Here is a 24,592-nt window from a genome sequence, read left to right on the forward strand (position 1 = left end):
TATAGCGCCACCATCTGGTGGATTGGTGTAATTTTTTCCTCTGAGTAGTGGGTGATGTCTTGAAACTTGAAGTAGTACTTGGATAGAAAGCAGTTTTTGTGTACAATATCCCTTTAAGTATCTGGACAGAAAGTGGTATTTGGGTAGAACATACTGTCAATATGACAAGTACTTCTCTGGCTCTGCAGATACATATAATATGGTCTACAAAGTTAAATACAACAGTCTGGATAGCTCACTTGGTAAAGCTCATGACTTATGCTAACTAAAGACTATTGTGGCTCAAAGTTCAAACCCCATGTGGGATGAACAATTTTCAACTTCAGACAGTTAAGTCAGTAATAGTAATTAAAACCCCACATGTTGCCTCCTTATTTTGCGGTGTTTCATGAACTTTTTCAATATCTTGGAAATGTTAGCTGGAGATTGCGTGGCTGTGTTCAAGAACGTGTTTTGCAACAGGAGAGGTTAGTTCTTGTCTCATGATGGAGCTTTTGTGTTCTGAAATCAGAATTTTCAGTTGTCATTGAGTCTTTCCCACACACACATCAAACCATAGGGCATAGTGGCGTCCACTACAGAACGTTGATGGTTTTATCCCTGAAATTGCTTTTGATGACTATAGCCAGCACCCTGCATTGCAGCTTGTCATGCAGTCCATTTACCATTAAGGACATGTCTGTATTACACACATAATCCACCACTTTACATTAAAAGTCTGCCCTGAATGGAGGTGTTTGAACTAATTGGTGTGGGTTGTGCTGTTACAATGAAAGTAAAGTAAAGGTAAAGTCCCACTGATTGTCACACAATGTGTGAAATTTGTTCTCCGCATTTGACCCATCCCCTGGGGGAGCGGTGAGCGGCAGCGTGCGCCGCGCTCGGGAATCATATGGTGATCTAACCCCCCAATTCCAACCCTTTGATGCTGAGTGCCAAGCAGGGAGGCAAATGGGTCTCATTTTTATAGTCTTTGCTATGACTCGGCCGGGGATCGAACTCACGACCTCCCAGTCTCAGGGCGGACATTCAGACCACAAGGCCACTGAGCTGGACACATGAGTGACAAGGATAATTCAGATTTAATTCTCTTTTTGGACCTTTCACATCTGAAGACACAATAATGTATTGGAATATTTTTCCTTTCATATATCTGAAAGAAGGCTCCCAGCAAACACAATTACATCATGATGATGTTCTGATATCATCTTTCAGTGACGTCCAGGACTAGGCCAAATCACAGCCGATTTGGGGATCATTTAGACATCTACACAGGAATGTCAAGAGGACGTCGAAATATGACGTTACCATAAATAGGCATATTCAGTTATTCTGCTATGTACACAGTGTGTATTCAGCAGCGTTATACATAATTATATCCAGATTAACCTTTATTCTACATTTTCAAAAAATAAAACAGTTACCTGGCCGTGGTTTGAACCCAGGACATCCAGCTTTGGTGTCTGCTACTTTACCCCTACACCATCCTTCCACAGCAATGACAAGGCACGGATATAACCTTATTATGGCATAAACTTGTTTTTATTCAAACGTGGGTGTCAAGTCTTTGTGGATCGGGCATTACTGTGTGACATCTAAACCAACTATGTATTATGCTACAGCAGATGCAGAACCCCAAAACACATTAACCCCACCCAAAATGCTACATTCCAACTTCCAGTAGTAGTAGTAGTAGTAGTAGTAGTAGTAGTAATAGTAGCAGAAGTAGTAATAGTAGTAGTAGTAGTAGTAGTGTTGGTAGTAGTGGGAGTGGTAGCAGTAGTAGCAGCAGTAGTTGTAATTGACAGGTTAATGAGTTGTGGGCAATTTAGTGTTGGCGTGTGTTTCATTAAAAGTTTCGAGATTTATCATTTCAAAACGGTTTCACGTATCCAAAATCCTTTACTAACCTTAGGTCGGGGTAGTCCATAGATGACCCAGAAAAAGTTTTGTGTGATTTGGCCAAACAATCTAGGAGGAGCTCGCAAAAGTAGGTTTTTGATCAAATTCAAAATGGCGGAAAATGTACCACACAGAAATGGGCGTGGCCTAGTGGGTTAGATACATGATGCTCCAGGGAAACCAGTAGATGTGGAATTTTGATTCTACAGCTCGCAGTTCAGAAGTTATGGACCGACAAACGTGAAATTGGCTGTTATAGCGCCACCATCTGGTGGATTGGTGTAATTTTTTTACTCTGAGTAGTGGGTGATGTCGTGAACCTGTGTGGAAAGTTTGGGTGATGGGGGGTGTATGGTTTCTGAGATCCACACACTTTTAGGGCAGGAAAAGAACAAAAGTAAATACACAAAAGTTTAAACATTTATCATTTCAAAACGGCTTCACGTATCTAAATGAATTCCATAACTTTAGGTCAGGTAAGTCCAGAGATGCCACAGAAAAAGTTTGGGCTCATTCAGGCAAATGGCCTGGGAGGAGATAGCAAAAATAGGTTTTTGATAAAATTCAAAATGGCGGGAAATCTAGGCACACGCAAATGGGCGTGGCCTATATGGATAGATGCGTATTGATCCAGGGAATACAGCCGAAGTGGAATTTTGATTCTACGCCTCACGGTTCAGAAGATATGGACCATAACGCGAAATGGTCTGTTATAGCGCCACCATCTGGCCGATATGGGTCATTATTTTGTTTCTGAGTAGTGAGGCACATTTACAATCTATGTGCCCAGTCTGGCTATGCTGAGCCTTACAGTTTCTGCTGTACATACAGTTTTACCGGAGAAGAAGAATAAAAAAAATAATCAGAACAGATACAATAGGGATCCACGCACTTCGTGCTTGGACCCCTAATAAACGGAACAGATACAATAGGGATCCACGCACTTCGTGCTTGGACCCCTAAAAAGCGGAACAATTACAATAGGGATCCACGCACTTCGTGCTTGGACCCCTAATGAGTGCGTTGAGAGGTCAAGTACAGATTAATTTTATGCAGAAACACAATGAATCGAGAAAATGCATTGATTAATGTTGAATAATATTACGACACATTATATATATATTATACATTACAGTATATATATACAGAGTATATATATACAGTATATATATATATATATATATATATACTGTATATATCGATTAGATTTTGTTTAAATCGTTTCCATGTCGACATTTATTGTTTCTTATCTGGCCACAAGGGGGTGCACGTGCATCCGGTGCACCAATGTAAAATCGCCAGTGATTGTATGCATGTACAGTTTTACAAACTCTTTCCAATGTGACTTTTGCTTGTTCTCCAATGTTCCTAACGTGCCTAACAATATTCTGTTAAATATTTTGACAGAGTTACCCCATAGGTAGTATGGAGTTCTTTTGATTTTCTGAATACCTGCAACTTCACATAGCTCCTTGATCAATCTGGACTGGACAATGAATCTTGGTCGCTGTGCAACTGCTCAGGTATGCCATAACAAACAAACAAAAAAGTCATCCCACAAACACTTAGCAACTGTCCTCACTCTCTGATTGGGTGTGGGAACCAGCCCTGGCTACAGCCCAATACAGTAGACAGGGCATTGGAATTCCAGGAGGGGGCGACAACATAACGCACTATTCCCAGCTTGAAAAACATGAGCAGACCAGTTGCCTTATCTAGGCATCAATTCAGCCGTTTTACTGGCGATTACAGACACGTTAATAGAGACATGTAATTGTGCCTTCTATGCCAATATAACGCTCTTCCAAAGAGCCTCTCCTCTTTGAGATCATTACAGACAAGTAGACAAACACTGCCACCAAGTGCCAGCTTTACAATAATAGGCCATATAGCCGTTATACAGACAAGTTATAAACACACTAACGGCCGGGACACACATCTTGCGTGTACCTACCTAGTGCGTGTGCGTGGCTGGCTGCGGCTGGCACGCCCGCGGCATCCACACAGGCAGCGTGGCTGCTGCGCGCTGCTGTCTGTCTGCCAACTCTCTTCCTATAGAGTTTACCTTTTATTAAATTTGCTATAAACAATACAATGATGATTTTAACTGAAGATCGCTTGGGCTCACTTCGTAATCAAGGCTGTATTGATTTGTGTGTGTGTGTGTGTGTGTGTGTGTGTGTGTGTCTGTGTGTGTGGTGGGGAGGGGAGGAACGAAGCCACGTTGTAGCCTATGTGGTTTTCAGAGGGCAGGAGAACTGCAGCTGTGAGCTCAGCTCATCCTCCCGTCTCAAATCAAAACGAGCCTTGATTGGCTGTGGCTGCCCCTGTAAAATATAATTGTAATGTCTATTTGTGTCTATTTGTGTAGAGACACGCTAGAGACACGCGCGCGGTGAGCAGAAAAAATAGGCGTTGCTTCTATTCTCTAGATGACGCGCGTCTCATGCCTCGCAAGACACGCGCCTGAGACGTGCGTCTGATGCCGGTGGTGTGGCTGCTGTAACCTGTTAACATGGGCGCCAAAATGAAAATCAACAGGTAATGCCACGCAGACGCCACGCAGACGCACAGCAGACGCAAGATGTGTGTCCCGGCTGTAACACAGCCACCAAGTATGTGCCTGCTTTACAAAATGCTTGTTAGTTACACATAGTAATTCCAGCTTCAGTAGGCCTCTAGGCCGTATAGCCATAGTAACTCCAGCTTCAGTAGGCCTATAGGCCGTATAGCCATGATAGCCAACAGACACATTATTAGGTACAGCCACCAAGTATGTGCCTGCTTTACCGCTCCTTTTCACAATTAGACAATATAGACAAGCTACAGACACAGCCACAAAGTGCCTACTTACCAATATTTAAATTAAATAGATTCATAACAAAAATAACAGCGTGTGTACAAGCCAGTATAGCACAAACATGAAACAACAATGCAAATAGGATATGCAGCCAGCCTCTTACCTTTAGTAGTCTAGTAGAGCTGCAGTCTTCTCTTGGAGGGGGAGTGAAACCTCCTCAGCAACAACTTGTACCAATTACTCGAAAATTATCGTTTACAGTCATTTTTATACTGTTTCTGTGGAAACTGCTTCAGGCGAACGTGGGCTGGCTCGTCATTGCCTAGGTCCTGTGGCGTTGCTGGGTGCTCCTTGTGGCTGGCCACCATGGCCAAGCGGCCAGGTGCAGGGTGCGTCCTGGCAGGTGCGGGGTGCGATATCGTGGGCGTGGGCGTGTCCTCCGAGTCGGTGCTGCTGGGGTGAGGTGCAGGGTCCTTCCTGGTAGGCTTTAAGTGCGATGGCGTCGGCTCCTCCGTCCCCATGCTGCTGGTACTGGGGCCGGGTGTAGCAGACTCCTCTCTGCCCAGACTGCCCGGGCAGCCCGGCTGCTTCTGCTGCGTAGACAATGGTGCCGGGGCGGGCGCCGGTGTGAAGCTGCTGCCTCCAGGCTGCTCGTGTTATGGCCCTGTAAAGGGGAAATAGTGAAATGATAAACAGGACACGGTGTTGTTGGTCTCGAGTCTCTGGTGTAATGTCTTATTAGGCGGATCAGGTACACACATAACATACATAACACACAAATCAAAATAAACCTTGTCTGAATCCCACTGAAAACAATATACAACAAAACAGTTTGTACTGTCCATTTAACAGCTAAACAAAATATATTATTTTACCAAATTACATATTTTATGAAAAATAACACATGTATTGTCTCCTTAAGCATCATCATTTATAAAATCCCAAATAGCTTATGTACTGTCTCTTTAAGAAATAATTAGGAAATTACATAATGTACAATTCTGTATTCAATAACTTGTATTACCCTTTTCCATTTAAATGAAACACACAATAAAACGTACTGCACCTTTAACCAAAATAATATAATGGGCATGCATTCTCCAATACTGTTGTTCTTTTAAAATAACTAAAATACACTTGACCCTTACTTTAGCTTTGCCATACATACATACAACATTAGCTACACACATACATTAAACAACCACTGTATCTCTTGAACTGAAACATACTGACATCACTATTTAACCATACAAACACATACATGCTATCAAAGTGAGCTAAGCTAGCGAGCATGCTGCTGTCGGCAAAGCCTTTGATGTTGATGAACAGTTGCTAAAATCACTTTAGAGACGGACATTTTACCATCAACATGTTCCTTGTGATACAGAAAGCATGAAACACTGCATGAAAACACACCATTCAAAGTTGTTACAGACATTATTGTCACCTGTAAAGGGGAAATAGTGAAATGCAGAGCCGTATAATAGAAGAGTTCCAACATCTCCATTCACTCCAATGGACCAGTTTTTTTCCAGGAAGTAGAAAATGGAACTTGTGAGTAAAAAAAGCAGCACTGTCGAGTTGCAGCAAAATAGACAGTTTGTGTTGTACTTTGAAAGGGTTTTTCATCCCTTGAATCAAATTGTACAATATCAGCTTTATTTTAGCATGCAAAAGTAGCGCGAGACCCATTCCTGGCTGTTCCTTGGCTAATGAGTCTTGCATGTGGGTCCTACGCTGACGCCACTCTCTTACTAGAGGACACTAGTGAAATGATAAACAGGACACAGAGCCAAGACAAGCTCCCCCTACAGGCAGAACTAAGACCAAAGCAATCGAACCAAATCTTTAGATGAGAAATATCAACTGATAACCGAACTTGGGTGAATAAAGAAACATTGTCAAATGCCATTCAACATGCATTGTCTTAAACATGAAATAAACCAACCCAAAGTGCATTAGTGACACACAGGCTACAGTGAGCTACTGTTCTCTTTTAGCTGGAATGCCAGAGAGCTATGAAAACACATCTGAATACCAAAGCAATGGATTACAGATAAACTGATGATTGCACTTCAACACATACTATATTTATCTTTCTTATATTCAGTTTACATTAACATATTAGAGCATATTTTAACCCATGAATTTAGCATTGATATCAATTTTAAACCTATTTATTGTTTTAACTCAATTTTAAGTCCTTCCTGGCTTTGCGATGTGTCGGCTCCTCCGTCCCCGTGCTGCTGGTACTGGGGCCAGGTGTAGCAGACTCCTCTCTGCCCAGACTGCCCGGGCAGCCCGGCTGCTTCTGCTGCGTAGACAATAGTACCGGAGCTGGCGCCGGTGTGAAGCTGCTGCCTCCAGGCTGCTCGCCTTCTTCCTCAAACTCAGTGACAGTGGAGGTTTTTCTTTTGAAGCCATTTTCGTATGTCCATGGTGAAATAACTCTTAACACATTAACTGCCAGCCGTTTTTTTTTTTTACTGTAGGTAGCTTCTGCCAAGTTTTTTTTTTGAGGATTCTGGCTCATCTTTCAACAGCCGAGGATTATTTTCTGCTAAGATTTTGTGAACACAAAATATTTCAAAAGAACTAATAGAATGTGTGCTTTCTCTGTCTAAAATAGTTAGTTTGTAGAGTTAGTAGTTATGTAGGCATTAGCACTTGAATACAGCATGGTTTTTAGCGTCTGAAAATTTAAGATGAGAAAAATGCCTTTTTGTGAAATTCGATAGAACAGTCACTTTAACCATTAATTTTTGGCATCAGTAAGACGTCAGACATCTAAACAATAGTTTTGAACAGTAATTTCCTCCATAACAGCAGGACACCCCCCTCTCCTTCAAACTCCTCCCTCCGTGTGTGTTCTCCTCCTGCCTCCCTGGCTCTGCAGCGGGCGTGTCACAAGCGAGTTGCTGCTGCTGCTGCTGCCTGTCTGCTGGCGGCTGCTCTTTGGGCGAGTCTGGATCGGCTCGCTCGTTTCTTGGGGTTTCGGTTGAGAGCTTTGATGAAGCTTTTGCGATTCTGGTCTTATTTATGCTGCGTGTTTCAAAGTGTGTTCCACCCGTAATCTATTATGCAAATTTGCAATCCCCCACCGCCAGCTCCCTGCGCGAAAGCGAAAGCGTTTTCGCCAATCCATTTTCATGAGAATGGCTTCCTCACGCGGCTGTTTTTGCTTGGCTTTCTCTCGTCTGGAGAGCACTGTCGCCACTTAGTGGGTCGGTAAAATAGATTATACACATTCAATACCTCCCATATTTTAATATGAGATGTAAAAGGGGTTGATCGACGTCCCACCGTCAATTTTTTTTTTTTTTTTTAAGACGAGATATCTCGTCAACGGCAGTCAACCGTTTTTTTTTTAAAGACGAGATATCTCGTCAACGGCAGTGAACGTGTTAATAAAAAAAGTAAGGATATGGGACTAGTCAACTACAAGTGTATCTGCTCTGCCGTGGGAGGCGATTTCCCTGAGGCCGGAGCCAACACATAATGTCCCGCCCTACTCTGCCTCTGATTGGCCTACCCTGATATTTTACCCTAACCTAACCAATCACTGTAATCCTCATGCTACATGGCTCTGCCTCATACACAAACAATCATCACTCCCCATGCCTAAACCCAACCCAATCACAGGTGGGGAAAGAAAATCTCCTTTGCCATCCTGGGAAAATAAACAAAACAAACAAAAAAGAGTAAACAGACCACGTCTTGACTGAGGGCATTGTACAGTTTTTTTTATATAATTTTTGGGGCATTTCACCTTTATTTATTTTTTATAATATAGGACAGTAGGCAGACAGGAAAGGTGGGGGGGGGAGAGAGGGGTTGACATGCAGCAAAGGACTGCAGGTCGGATTCTAACCCGAGTGGGTCGCGCGAAGGGCTGAGCCTTCGTAGTATGTGTGCTACCAGGAGAACTACCAGGACGCACAGGTTTTTGTTTTTCTCACTGGCATCTGGAGGACTGCTCCAAACGTATTTTCATTGTACTTGTACAGTGACAATAGAGTTACTTACTTATGGATATCATTTGTGTTGCTATCGTCCTCAATCGACAGGAAATCCATACTCTAGGGGTCTCGTAGTGTTTATGTTTACCAGGGGTGCTGCTTTTTCAGGAAGACCTTTTCTGCAACACATTTACAAAATGTTCTGTAAAACTAGTTGGTATGTAACCTGCTCTCCATCCTGCCTTTTCCGGTATAATACATCGTCTTGTAGTTCCAATAGATTCCATTCCCTTAGCAGGATTATGGATGATTTTCTGAGACGTGAGTAAACCATGGTGTTGGGATGGACACAATAGGGACTGTACGATGTGAAAATATGAACCAATGAACATTTCTCTCTAGCCACGATACCTCTACTCCCACCCTGCCACTGTGAGAGGGAACAAATGGTTATTCAGGACTGTCTCCCAGACAAGTCACTGCCTGACCGCAGGGAGACGAGCTTCAAAGGGACTTGGCCATTGTCTCTCTCTGATCTGGTCAGGACAGTTGCTCCCCCCGGCCAAGGGGTAGACGGGAGAGACGGGGCCCTTTGAACTGAAACTCGAGAGTGGGTGAGCCCACTCCAACTCACAGAATGCTGTGATTGGCTCACCACGCCATGCTCATTTTAATATTTGGTTTCTTTAAAACTGTTGGAGAACTAGTTTTGCTTGGAGTCTTACAGATCAACCTGAAGAGGACAGACAGCAGAGGGCCGTGTCTGCCCCTCCCCCTCTCCCCTCCCTGCCACAAAAAACAGGGAGAGAGGACAGAACTGAGGCCTATCCAATCCTCAACTGCCGGAGCCTGCTAGCCACAGAGGGAAGCTAAGCAGAGCTCCCCGAAAGCCTGGAAGACTTGCCACAGCCCGGCACAATGCCCGCTGTAGACAAAGAGGAGCCAGCAACACAGCCTGGCCGACAACCCTCCCAGCGCACTGCACGTGCAGGGGAACAAGAAGAAAAGACAGACCCCTGGCTGGCATCCATTCCACAGAGCGCAGCACGACCCTGACGCAACCAACAGAGAGAACCGCACATCAGCCCCAGACATCGACTCACCCCCATCAGACTTCCGCGGCATGCTTTCCCAGGCCAGGGTGAGCTGCGCGGAGAACATCGCTAGCACAAACCAATGCTATCCTCCCTACTGCGCCTGAACCCACAGCGCATAGGCAACTCTCCCTAACCAACAGAGGAACCCGCTTAATGCAGTGGAACCCACGTGAGAGATCAATCATGGTTAATGGTTCTGGGCAGTGTTAGGTTCATTACAGTCATGTATGTTGATGTCCAATGTTTGATACGCTGTTAGAGATCTGTGAGAACTTGATGCCATCAGTGTATTCTCTCCCTTCCCCTCTCTCTCTCTCTCTCCCTCTCTTTCTTAAAATTTGGCGAAACTGCCATTTTGAAAAGGAGTCGGTCTTCACACGATCAGACCGCCCCTCAGCCAATCCCGTGATTACATCACAGACACAACCTGAACGAACCACTCCTCTCTCTCTCTCTCTCTCCCTCCTTCTCTCTCTTGAACACCCACACACACACACACACACACACACACACACACACACACACACACATTCAAGTCTGCTCCCGCAAGACAAGCAGACTTAAATCACTGCACACACACACACGCAAGTGATGTAATGTTTATTATATTAGCTATAGATGTGGTAGATTATTAGTTGTATAATTAGATGTGATTAACTGACATTTAATAATTATGTTAATGTCCATTGATATTGTGATTGATTAAATATTTTATTACATAATTCTATGAATCTTGGTTATTATTCATGAGGTATTTTATCTGTGGAAATCTGTGACAGAAGCTTACGGACTTTAACCCTTCAATTAACTGTACCATGTACATTATATCATTATGAGACTGATATGATAATTTGGTTTGGTGTCTAAAATAGTCATAACTTGACTTTTAGACAGATGTGTGGCCTTATCCACGCTGGTGCCCCGACTCTTACAGAGAATACAATATTTTCTGTCAAATGTAATAAATGTATGAATGTTAATAATTAATAATTATTAATAATGATATTTCATAACCAAACCAGCTCCTACGAGCACAACAATGGTTTATCGACAGGTGTGTATGCTATCTGGAGAAGTGGGGGAGCGTACCTATATGAGGAACAACCCCACCCCTATTTTACAATTGTAAAAACAAAGCCTTGGAGAAAAGGTGTGGTCCCCTGCGCTCCCACAGCACTACACTCCTGTTTATCTGTGTTACTGGATACAATCTTGCCTGCTTTCACAAGTGGAAAACAAATGTTGAAAGCAGAGTTGAATAGAGATAAGACAACTTAATAGGGTAAATGTGGATCTGGTTGCTTAATCAGCCTTTCAAAGTGTTCATGATTTCATTTGCTGAAGATTCTGCCTTTTTATTTTTTAATTAATTGTTTATATTTTTATTTTTTTTACAGCCCCTTTCTGACACTTTACAATAGATAAAGTTGGTTCTTGGAGTTGGATATTTCCTGTGATTTTATCAGGGAGCAACAATGGCGACGGATAAAGAGAAGCTCTTGCAAGCGCTGAATGATTTGAAAGAGGAAGAGTTCAACATGAAGGATCTAATGCAGAGTTAAGTCATGGGAAGATTAAAAAGGGGACATTTGAATCATGTTATCTAAACATGCCAACAATTTATATAAAGTGCAGCCTGTCATTGTATCTACTGTTGTTGACCTACATCCAGACAATAGATGTGCAGAGAGACAGGCAGCCTTGTGAGAGTATGTGTTCATTGTATTGTATTCTTGTTTAGTAATTTCTATGGATTTGAATAGACAGTGGGTGAATTCTCACTTTAGTCACCTTGTACATGTTGCATCGTCACTTTATCCATAATCCCAGTAAAGAAGGTCCTCAAGGGTATCAGAAAATCGAATTAGATCAAGCAGCCATAGAACAGAATGATTAAAGGCAATTATCAGGAAAAGCACAAACAGCCTACCAATAAATCTGACAATTGGATTATTTGTGATTTTGAAATATTAATTGATGGATTTCAGACAGTAACATTTAGAAAATAAGCAGACATAAACATATATTTTTCAAATGAAAGCCTTCATGTTGTAATCCTTCAGAAGCAAAGTAGCCTGATATAAGCTGATTTTAGCCTGATCCTCACTCCAACCAGCTCATTTTTCATTCCCTTTCTCTTCAGAGCAACACTTTGTGGATGAACATCGGGTTGAGCTGATCCAGAGAGTGACCATGGTCGCACCGATCTTGGATAAACTCCTGATGGAGAATGTTGTCACGCAAGAAGGCTACAACAATGTGATATCTAAACCTACCACCCAGGAGCAGATGAGGGAATTGTATAAGTCACTGAATGCTAGTGGGAATAGAGGCAAAGATATCTTCTGTGATATCCTTAAGAAAGAGGAGAAACTTCTTGCAGAGGACCTTGCCCCACTCTGCCAAGCACCTCTCATAAGTGAGAGTGTCAGCCACAGACAGGCAGAGGGGGAGGGCTGTCACAACCTTGAGAAACCGGACAATCAAGAAAATGGTAAGTTGGACAGTGATTAACAGAAGAACATTTAAGAGCAAGGGGCACTTAATTGGGTGGAAGATATGGGCAGAAATAGATGTTATGGAGTAGAATACTCTTCAGTTTATTGCATATTATATATATTGTTGTGTATATGTGTACTATATTTGTGAACATGTACATGTATCCCCAAGTCTGCTTTGTAGACACCTTGGTTCTTTCGGGTTAGTGCTTGATTATTATTATTAGTGATTGAGTAATTGATGTGCTGCCCCAGCTATGATAGACTCCTCCCTGTGGCTAGCAGCCTACTTAAAGGATGGGTTTTCCGTGGGGAATGTGAATTTATATTAAATCTCACGCCCCAAGGGTTTTCGAATCCGTTGGAATTTTTGAAATAGCTTCTTCACTGCCAGAGATATCAAGCAGCTCTCACATTATTTCTTGGGCCAGACGACGCGTTTCGCGTCATCTGGCCTAAGTCCGCCTTGCGGAAGTCGAGCTCCTAAGAACTACACTACTTGTGGGCCTGTGCTGCCATGGTCCCGCCTCTAGAGGTCCTCCACGCCCCTTCACAGCTCGTGTACCAAAACAAAGGGCAGCCATTTTTCTTCCTCGCATCGGCTGAGTGCTGCTAGCTAACTTAGCTGCTCCTGAGCCATGGCTGAAGCAAACCTATCCGATGAAATTGAAGTATCTGATATAGATGAAGACTATTTTGATAGTGTGCTAATAAACTCGGACATTCAGGGCTACTTATATGAGCCAGAATACAGTGAAGAGGAATTACTCCGTATGGAAGCAGAGGAACAGGCGACCGAGGCAGGCTCCCCTCAAAGCCCACCGCCCCCCCGAGCGGGTGAGACTTTTTGGTGCCGATGCCGAAAATGTGGACCTATGCAGACAGAAGTTGAGTCGCTATGCTGCAGCGAATTTCACAGAGGCCAATTTCTTCTCGAAGAAGTGCCAGCAGACGCGGCGGACGGAGGAGAGGGATGTCTAACCCTGCATCCAAGTTTTCTTCCGCACATGGATCGGTGGGTTTTGGAAACCTTCTTCCTGAGACCAAGAATCAACTGGAAAAGACAACCAAGGCCTGCAGGCCCCGACGGGCGTTTGAGCATTGAGTAAGTGTTGGATGCCAATACATAACAGCCTATGTATTATGCCAGTTCAAGACAGTCGCTGTTTTTCAATGCATAAAATAGATAAGGCGAAGATAGCAGTTGAAACAGCTTGAACGTATTTCACACCAAACTAGTATCACAAAACATATGTGCGGTTTATAAATATGCCGAATAGAATAGTGGCCTCTGGGCACAAATTCAATGAGTATGTGATGTTATTCTGAGCAATACAACGATCCGTGTAACAATACGTCACTATACTGTTTGGGTGTTTGTGTTTTAACGTTAGTGTCGATATAGCAGTAGGTTGCGAAGAGAAATATGTAAACGGATGGCCCGCTGTTACAGAAAGAGATAGCCTACAGCCATTGTTTTGTTCCCCGAGGGAGCGATGGAGGATACATGGTTTCGCGTCCTTTTTAATGTAGTATTTTGGAAGAGATCCCTACTTTTTACTGTTTCGTGTCTGTATGTTTTAGAATTAGGCTACATATTTAGTTCTGCTGCATCTGAATTGCTACCGGGGATATCAATAAAATATCTACTCTACTGTGCTACTCTCAGCAATAGATTTAGGATTAGACTATTTATCTGAACATTTGGTATCTAACGTCTACCACCAAACGTTATCCTGCCAATATGCTTGCCGTTCTAATCTTGCTTTTTGTGTGTGTTTCTTTCTTGCAGTCAGTATCGCCTGACAGCATATCGCCATTTCCTCGAATGGGTCCTGAGAGGCGAAAGACTTGGACGTTTTCACCGTATAGTGTTGCCAGCGTGTGTTGTCCAGTCGATCAGAGTCATGTACCCCACAAACGATGGTCAATACCGTGGCTTCCGGGACAGCAATCTTGCTATCGCGGGACTCAATCTCTAAGATCTCCAAGGGCATCCATTTGACAATTTTAGTAGGCTATATCATGGTAAATGCCATCAGAAAAACTACTGGAAATGTGAAGGACGATATTTGGACATCCACTCATGTCACACCTTGTTTACATAGGCTAACTCTGTTCATTAAAATTTGAAATAGATATTTCACATCTGATGTCTTTATTAGTTTCATTAGAAATTGCACTGCATGGAGAAATATAAATCCTACTGCCTGGTACAATCCCCAAAGGTATCTATTTTTATAGACAGTGGTTCTATAACTTTGTCATGCTAAGCACAATATGGAATGGCTCTCAGACCTTGTAATCTGCTCAGATCTCTCAATTGCATTAGTAAAAAGACCAACAGGGAATGCCAGATTGATATAAAAGTGTTCCAGGCAATGTCCCTCAGCTAATAGCCGATTTCAAAGTCATTTTTTTATCGTCAACCACATGAAGTGCAAAGGCAACACCTCCATAATTAATCTAATCAACTATAAATAAATCTATAACATTTATACAGGGACTTAGAAGGTATGGAGTTTTTGATGACTTTATATATTTTTTTTTTGTTTCTTTTCTCCTATTACACTGTCTCATATAGCATATTGAAATAGCCAAATCCCCTAATTCCAAGAAATCCCACTTTTAGATAAATATCTATTTTATTGCTAGCTGAGATTCTTCTAGTGTGAGCCATAGATTTGATGTCATTAGTTTGACGCAGTAGTATCTTTCTGCATTTATCGTTTGATTACTATTATAATTCTGCCCCCCCCCCAAATCCCCACACACACACACCTTCTATCACTCATACCCATCCAAGGCAGTGAGCTGTACAATGCAAAGGGGAGGGCGGGCAGGCAGCAGCACTATCCAATAGGCCGATGTGTTGTGAGGGAGTTAGCCTAACTCCTGCTTTGTGCATACATGTAACTACTTACTATGTAAGAAATAGCTTTGTAAGGGTTGATAAATCTGCTAAATAAAATCAGATCAAATGTGTGCATTGCAGCAAACCACATGTAGTTGTCCATTTGTATTGCAAAGAACCTGAACTAAAGCTATAACACATTTGAAAAAAGGCTGTATATTTCGAGTTTACACCAGTCACATAGAGCAGTGATTCACAAGCAGGGATACCTGAACCCCTAGAGGTACTTGAGCAGCTTGCAGGGGGGCCCTGGAATGATTGTGGAATACAATTTACCTCCAAAAAGACACATAAATATATATATATATTCCAAGTCTTTTCATAAGCCCATTGTGAAAATGTGATGTCTGTGCTGCATTGTTCTGCTACTAATAATGAAAAAAAAAAAAAAAAACACCCGCAGTTCAGTGAAACATCGATTTTGTATAGATTTACTTGTATCTAATGATCAACACGCATTTGTGAGGGAACCACAAGCGGTTGGGGACCACTGAACTAGGTCACAAATCTATTAGTGTTACACCAGGTTGTGTGTAAAACACAGCCCTTTTAAAGATAGTTTAACTTCAAGTATATCCATAACCTAGAAAACAACTAAAATCTAGCACTGTAATGTAAAATTAAAACGAATAAAATGTCCACTGCAGCTACAAATGGAGCTGTAGATTTTCATTTGAAACCCCCTCAAGGAAAAGCTACAGGGCCCTAAGTCATTATTTTAAAGGTGAAAATGTTGACAGACAACTCCCACCTTGGAGCGCATAGGACTCGGCTAAAAAGCCACAAACACGTTAGTATACACCAGAGTTTAGCCGGGGTAAAAGACCACGAATAACAAAGTTTAAAAAGTAACAATCTTTATTTTTGAAAATATGCCCCAAAGTCCATCCACGCCGTCAGAACCACTGGTCCGCCTGTCCTCCTTCCTGCTCTGGTCCACGCTGCCCTTGGGGGGGGGGGGGACAAGAACATACGGTCAACGTACAGGCCCACAAATCACTCTGAATAGTAGTCAGTGTTTCACTGCACTGACACTGCACACTAATCTAAATCAGAACACGGTGGTATTATGCTTTTGTGGCCTGCACTGCACTCAAGACAGGCTAGACTTTAAATCGGCAGGGGAGATCAACTGAAAATCCAACAATATTAGAATCCCGGTAATATAATTACGTCTAACAATATGGGTATCAGTGTCCAGTAAAAACAGGGGGGAGCGTGTACTTACCTCAAAGAGGAATGAGCCGGGGATTCGACCCTCAGCCGCGGTTGAATAGTCTGCACGTTGTCCCACTAAGGCTGGTCAGCTCCCATCAGACACGTCACCGCCTGGGGGGCACAAGAAACACCGCCAATCTTCTGTACATAAACCACACACTATCCCACACTCGCCTGTCACCGCAGCCGGCCTATCTGTGTATCAGCCGCAATGATGGTAAACTACTCACAATTATCCTGGGCAGGAACGTCATCCCCCTATCGAGCCTGGCTGGAGTTGTAGAGGAGAGGTTCCCTCGGCATGTCGGTAGTCACGGCTGTTTGGGTGACGGCTGTGTCGGCTTGGTCTCCTCGGTCGGCTCTCTCTCTCGCTCAGGATGCCGCGTAGGCTGTATCTCCCTCCAGTCTCTCCTTCCTGCTCTGGTCCACGCTGCCCTTGGGGGGGGGGCCAAGAACATACGGTCAACGTACAGGCCCACAAATCACTCTGAATAGTAGTCAGTGTTTCACTGCACTGACACTGCACACTAATCTAAATCAGAACACGGTGGTATTATACTTTTGTGGCCTGCACTGCACTCAAGACAGGCTAGACTTTAAATCGGCAGGGGAGATCAACTGAAAATCCAACAATATTAGAATACCGGTAATATAATTACGGTATAATTCGGTAGTCACGGCTGTTTGGGTGACGGTGACGGCTGTGTCGGCTTGGTCTCCTCGGTCGTCTCTCTCCCTCGCTCAGGATGCCGCGTAGGCTGTATCTCCCTCCAGTCTCTCCTTCCTGCTCTGGTCCACGCTGCCCTTGGGGGGGGGGGGACAAGAACATACGGTCAACGTACAGGCCCACAAATCACTCTGAATAGTAGTCAGTGTTTCACTGCACTGACACTGCACACTAATCTAAATCAGAACACGGTGGTATTATGCTTTTGTGGCCTGCACTGCACTCAAGACAGGCTAGACTTTAAATCGGCAGGGGAGATCAACTGAAAATCCAACTATATTAGAATACCGGTAATATAATTACGGGATAATTCGGTAGTCACGGCTGTTTGGGTGACGGCTGTGTCGGCTTGGTCTCCTCGGTCGGCTCTCTCTCTCGCTCAGGATGCCGCGTAGGCTGTATCTCCCTCCAGTCTCTCCTTCCTGCTCTGGTCCACGCTGCCCTTGGGGGGGGGGGACAAGAACATACGGTCAACGTACAGGCCCACAAATCACTCTGAATAGTAGTCAGTGTTTCACTGCACTGACACTGCACACTAATCTAAATCAGAACACGGTGGTATTATGCTTTTGTGGCCTGCACTGCACTCAAGACAGGCTAGACTTTAAATCGGCAGGGGAGATCAACTGAATATCCAACAATATTAGAATACCGGTAATATAATTACGGTATAATTCGGTAGTCACGGCTGTTTGGGTGACGGTGACGGCTGTGTCGGCTTGGTCTCCTCGGTCGGCTCTCTCTCTCGCTCAGGATGCCGCGTAGGCTGTATCTCCCTCCAGTCTCTGCTTGGCTCGGGTGGCGGCTGTGTCGGCTTGGTCTCCTCGGTCGGCTCTCTCTCTCGCTCAGGATGCCGCGTAGGCTGTATCTCCCTCCAGTCTCTGCTTGGCTCGGGTGGCGGCTGTGTCGGCTTGGTCTCCCCTCGGTCGGCTCTCTCTCTCGCTCAGGATGCCGCGTAGGCTGTATCTCCCTCCAGTCTCTGCTTGGCTCGGTTCGTTATCTCCATAGTCTTAGAGGAGGAACGGCAGCTTGGAAGAGGCCCACCTCCCTAGTCTGGGCCTGGTGGAGCAGCTTCTGGGCCTTCCCTCTCTCATTGGTTCAGGGTGAATCAGACTAAGTTCCAAGTCAAAAGATCAAATCTAACATGAAAACTGGCCCCATCAAATGAAGACGAAAAGGATTAAAAAAAAAGTCTGTATAGTTCTGTGTGATTGGGACTGCGGTCACAGCAGCCTCCAAAGTTTGTGGCAAAAGGTGGGGACGTAGCCATCATAAAGGTCAAGTGGCAGATGTCCCATGAGCAACTGCATGTCACTGCTGTTGAAAGCGGGGTCTGAATTCTTGGAGTGCTTGTGCCAGTGGAGGCTTTGGGATTCCCGCTATGTTTGCCGGTAGTTCCGGCTGGGGCAGGACAAGGGATGATGTTGGGGCCTTATAGGCTATGGCCGTGTTCCGTCTCATCTCCATGACAATATCGATGAATGCCCCAATGAATTTTTTGGTGTGCGGAACGAAGACCTTCTTCAAAACAAACCGTTTTGACTTTTTGTCGTACCTCTGTTCAAAACGTGGCTCGCCTGCAAGAGGAGCACATATAAATAAGAATGTTAGAATCTGTAGATGCACATCTGAACGACTCTAGGTTCACTCAGGAATCGGATGATGTAATATAGAAAATTACATAATTTAAATACAGTCAAACTGAAGCTAGCTTGAGCAACCTACCACATACAATTATTACATGCTTCTAATACACCAAACCCACAAAGTACACATTTGGGTGGAACATGGCAAGAGTCAGTTTCTAAAATTAGTCTTTTTCATTTGCAGAGAGTGTATAAAACATATAAACACACCTGTCTTGGTCGTGGCTTGTTTCCGCTTCACAATGTTTTCATTGTGCTCCAGGATGGCCAGATATACGCGTTCCTTCATCCCCACGTATGAGAACCCCAGCCGTTTTGGGACATATTTGAGCAGAGCACTGTGGAAGACTTCCAATGGACCTATTTGGAGAACGATAAAAAGGTGGAAAGAACACAAAAAATGAAACTATGATCATTCAGGAATACATAGACAATGTCAACAAGCCTCCAAGGACAAATATAGACTCACCAGTATGTTTAAACATGGCCATCTGTTTCAAATCACCGATCAGCCTTTTATCCAGGACTAGTGCTGACAGTTCCAGATAAGCATCGGAATCACCATGGAGCCATACTCTCTTCTTTTGGTCCCTGGCGGACAGAGGTGCATGACGACACTGGTCCTGCTCTCCGTTTTCTGTCCATTGGTGAACACCACGCACATGATAGAGGATGGAGGCCCACCGGCATTGTAAGTCCTGGATGAAACCATAATTATTGACAATGACCACACTCGAAAGTCATTTGTTAAAAGATCTACAGTATATCAACACAGCAGAAGAAATGTAATATTACATGCTTGGATAGATCTCTCACCTCTTCCACACCGTTGCACATTGCACACGAAAACCACATGTGGTTAGTAATTGACCTATGAAAGAAATTATTATTAATAATCTGGACATGTTATGTTTTGATATTTTGTGTTAGCCTGCCTCTATGACCACCCACCTGGACCATGTGACGAGAGCCTCGTTGCCTCTTCTTTTGCCCTTGGTCAACAGCTTCTTTCTGAAACCTGTGAGGAAAAAAACATTTATTTGGTCAGACATGTTTTTTACATACATTTTAGCGAAGTTGTACTCGATCAGGAAATTGATACCCGTTAACACTAATAACTATTTACTTTTGGCGGTATGCCAGACGTCAAACTGATGGTTGATGTCCGGATATTCATCCCTCATGATTTTCCTAATGGATGAGGAGCGGTCCGTGGTCATCACGGCCACATGCAAGCCTTCATCCAGGATGTTTTCCATCCCCCTTTTGAAACCTAGTGGCTCCATTGCAACAGAGCTGGAGGCCTCTGTAACCTACAAAGTAAATGTTAGAAGTTAGTACAATTTTATCCATTTCCATCTATCTTTTCCAAATAACATCTCAAATTACTAGTCGATAATTTACCTGCACAAGTTCAGTGTGAATTATTTCCTTTGTGCTGTCCAGCATAAAGGTGTAATGGCAGTACTTTGCGCTGAACCCAGGGGTGTCACACCTTCCATCACCCAATAAGTGTGGCAGCGTCCCATCTTCTTGAGTCAGGAAAATGTTGGCCATGATCTTTTGTCTCTCTTGGCCATACAAAACCTCGACAGCAGGGTGTAGATAGGCCTTCTGGATGTCGTAATAGGTGGACTTGGAAATCATTTGGAGATTCATGGTTTGAGACCAGTCTGACAGTTCAGTGTACGTGCCACCCCTGGACAAAACGGATGCTGCTGCGAGGAGGTTGACTTCCGCCTGCTCCCTCACATCTGGGGATGATGACCATGTGCCAGAGTGCATGCCAAGACATTCCCACTTCACTCTCACCTGGGCCCCAGAGTGATGCCATGACGTCGACGTAACAGGTTGCCCGCATTCCTGACAAAACTTGAAAAGATCCATGAGCCTGGACTTATACACAATGTACTTTTTGTTCTGCCAGTTTCTGATCATTTCTTCATCTGATGATGATGATGAAGATGTGGGGATAAAACTTGATTCTGGCTGGTAAGTGGAGTCAAGCACTCCCCCACACTCTGTGCTGACGAAACTGTTGTCATGTTCCAACGGCGTACCGGGGCAGAAAGGCTATAAAGAAATATAGATATATATATTGAGAAATTGTATAGGTCAAATTAACATTAACACATGGAAGCGTTTCGAAGTTACTTCGACATTACGCCATTTCAAAATATCAAGGATATAAGTGTTACAGGCAGATTGTGTAAGTAACATCTTTGCTAACTACTCTCAGATACTTACAGTTTGCCTTGAGGCTGCTATGGGAGATTGTAGAAGATCAGCTGGAATGTTTTTAAAAGGTGTCGATGTGCTGGGTCCCCCAGTGTTCTGTAACAACAAATACCATAGAGTTAGGAATTACAGCATGGTTTACCGCCACACAAATCTGTATTTGGAGATAATCCCCCAAAAAAGGCCGACAACATGTTCAGTCTGAATGCACAGTAGGACGGCTGCAGACAGAGTTGCGACCATTGACTTGACAATCGATCCCTGCGTTATTGCACTCAGAAAAAATCCCCTTTGTTCAAATTTACACACACACACAGCCCCCCTCCCCCACACACATCTTTGCTAACTATTGTTCGATTAACTTGTCTACTGGTAATTCAGATACTTACAGTTTTGCTAGAGGCTGCAATGGGAGAATGTAGTTGATCAGCTGGAATGATTTTCAAAGGTGTAGACGTGCTGGGTCCCCCAGTGTTCTGTAACAACAAAAATCATGGTTTCCAGCCGCACAAAACTGTATTTGCAGAGAAAACCCCCAAAATGGCCTATCCAATGTTCAATCTGAATGCACAGTAGGATGGCTGCACACATATTAGCTCTAATTTCACCTCCTCTTGGATGGTTCATTTTGATGCACTATAATTGAGGTTGCTAGGCTACACGTTTCAGTGGTTTAAGACCATTGACTTGATCATCGATCCCTGCGTTTTTGCTCTCTGAAGAAATCCCCTTTGTTGAAATGTAAACACACACAGCCCCCCTCCCCCACACACACCTGGAGATGAGCCCAGCCATTCGCTGCACCCCCCCCCCCCATCTGTGTTCTTCCCCGAACAAAACTACCATGTTATCGCTACAAACCTTTGAATAAATTGCATTTGTAGAGACTATAGCGGCTGAGCTTGTAAATGACTATAAGGGTAAAAAACAGCCCAACCAACAATGTACACATATATAGCCTACCTCTTCGTTTGTTTGTGCAGCTGGCGGCCCTGCAGAAAGAGTTTCTTCCATTGACGCTGATTGCACACTGGTTGGACTTTGGGGCCGTGTCGACTGCGAAGCCTCGGGCGCAGGATTCTGAAATGTCACAATAAAAACTAACGTTATAGTGTAAGCCTATATTTATTTTAATTGATTTGATCGACGAACAAAGTTAGTAGACTACTTGGATACGTTAGTTAGATGTGCTTACCAGACGACGCCGTTTCGGCTCTGGGGCAGCGCAAGAAGGCCCTGGTGCTTGTTCATCCAAGTTGAGTGAAGGAATTGCAGTTTCCCTCAGTTTCCTCCGAGGCGAGGCTGCCTCTGGTCCTAGGTAATTTGGTTCATAGTCGTCCTCTTTGAAATGGCGACTGCAAACTCTCAGGTCCATGTTCTCTGCGTATTTCAACGCGCTTACCCACTGTTTTCTGCGCTCGGGGTCTTGCGGTAAGCGATGCGAACAAAGCGTGTTGCCTGCTAGCTCTGCTGCTCGCCTCTTCTGCGACGTGCACGATTTCACTCCGCATTTTGCTGCCATTATTGTGTCTCGACAAACAAGTCTAGTCAGGTTGATTCACTTGTTAGGTCTGTCTCCCGGCTAATTTTCGTCTACATCAACGGTGAATCACTGCGAGCCGCCCATTGGTCAAGCGTGCACGGTGGGCGTGGAAACGAAGGCCACGCGAGCCCGGTGCTTTGTGGGAAATGTAGTATTTCGAGTCCCCGCACCCGCACCTCCCCCCCACCACCCCCCCCCCACACACAGAGTGGATTTCTGGTGATATCTCAGGCTGTAAACAACCAATTTCAAAAATTTCAACGGATTTGAAAACCATAGGGGCGTGAGATTTAATATAAATTCACATTCCCCACGGAAAACCCATCCTTTAAGCCTCTTACAAGCAGCTGAGACTATGGCTGATGATGGTCTGGAGACCGAAACGTTATTTTTTCTTTTTTCTGTTTGTATCACTTGTCACATTTGTTGCATTATGGTGAATTAAAGCCGGATTTTTTGCATCCGTATGCCTCATTTTTTGAAAGTGTGCGAGGCCTCTTCACTCTTTGTTTGGACTATTTACCTGGCCTCACGCATCTTTAGCAATCGGTTGTTAGCCTTAGGTTTTAAGAGCGCAAACTTCCTCTGCTACTACAGAAAATAGATGTGAAATTTAATTGTTTATATTTTAATTTGAATTGCTCAATTTGAATAGATGCGTTGAAAACTTGATTCTCACTTTAGTCACGTTGTATATGTTGCATCATCACTTTATCCATAATCCCAGTAAAGTAGGTCCTCAGGGGTATCAGGCCTTTTATACAATCATTACCAATGTTGTGTGTATTGTCTGAAAGGATTCGCCCCAAGTAGTTTACATACATGAACGTAACAAACAGCAGCAAATGAGAAGTGCAGCTAGCTGCTTGGGTAACATACACAACCAGAGCTTTGTGGGAATCAGCACAGTGTGGAATCCGATTGGTTGCATGAAACTCCTGGTTGAGTAATAATAACCAACTCAACAACAGCTACCTTATACCTTAAACCAGTCAGGACCTGTTGTCCACCCAGCAGTAATGAGCTGAATAGAGTCTGTTGAGTTGGGAATGTGTAAATTATCAGGAAATGATTGCATTACTCTTCACTTGCCTCTCATTGATTTACTCTGTTGTTTATTCATTTAGAAACGTCTGCAGAGTGTCAACGTCAACACAAATGGAATCTGAAGAAGAAATTTCAGTTGTTGTTTGAGGGGATTGCTAGAGCAGGAAACCCAACACTTGTGAATCAGAACTACACGGAGCTTGACATGACAGTGGGAGAGAGTGGAGGTGTCAATGATGAACATGAGATCACACAGATTGAAGCAGCATCCAGAAGCCAGAGACCAGAAACACCAATCAAATGTCAAGACATCTTTAAACCCTTACCTGGAAGAGATAAAGTAACCAAGACAGTGATGACACAGGGAGTGGCTGGCATTGGGAAAACAGTCTTAACAAAGAAGTTTACTCTGGACTGGGCTGAAGACAAAGCCAACCAGGATATAGAGTTCACATTTCCATTCCCTTTCCGAGAGCTGAACCGGCAGAAAGATAAAGAGTGCAGCTTGGTGGAACTTATTCATCACTTCTTTCCTGAGACCAAAGAAGCAGGAATCTGCAGGTTTGACAAGCATCAGGTTGTGTTTATCTTTGACGGTCTGGATGAGTGTCGACTTCCTCTAGACTTTGAGAACAATGACACCCTGACTGATGTTACGGAGTCAGCGTCACTGGACGTGCTGCTGACAAACCTCATCATGGGGAAACTGCTTCCTGAAGCTCGCATATGGATGACCACCCGACCTGCAGCAGCCAATAAGATCCCTGGTGAGTATGTTGACATGGTGACAGAGGTGAGAGGCTTCAATGACCTCCAAAAGGACGAGTACTTCAGGAAGAGATTCGGAGATGAGGAGCAGGCCAAGAAAATCATCTCCCATATCAAGACTTCACGAACCCTCCACATCATGTGCCACATCCCAGTCTTCTGCTGCATCACTGCTAATGTTCTGGAGTCTGTGTTGAAAACCAGTAAGATAGAAGACCTGCCCAAGACCCTGACT

Source organism: Poromitra crassiceps (genome assembly GCF_964638095.1).
Source record: "Poromitra crassiceps genome assembly, contig: HAP1_SCAFFOLD_69, whole genome shotgun sequence".
In the NCBI taxonomy this organism is placed as follows: Eukaryota; Metazoa; Chordata; class Actinopteri; order Beryciformes; family Melamphaidae; genus Poromitra; species Poromitra crassiceps.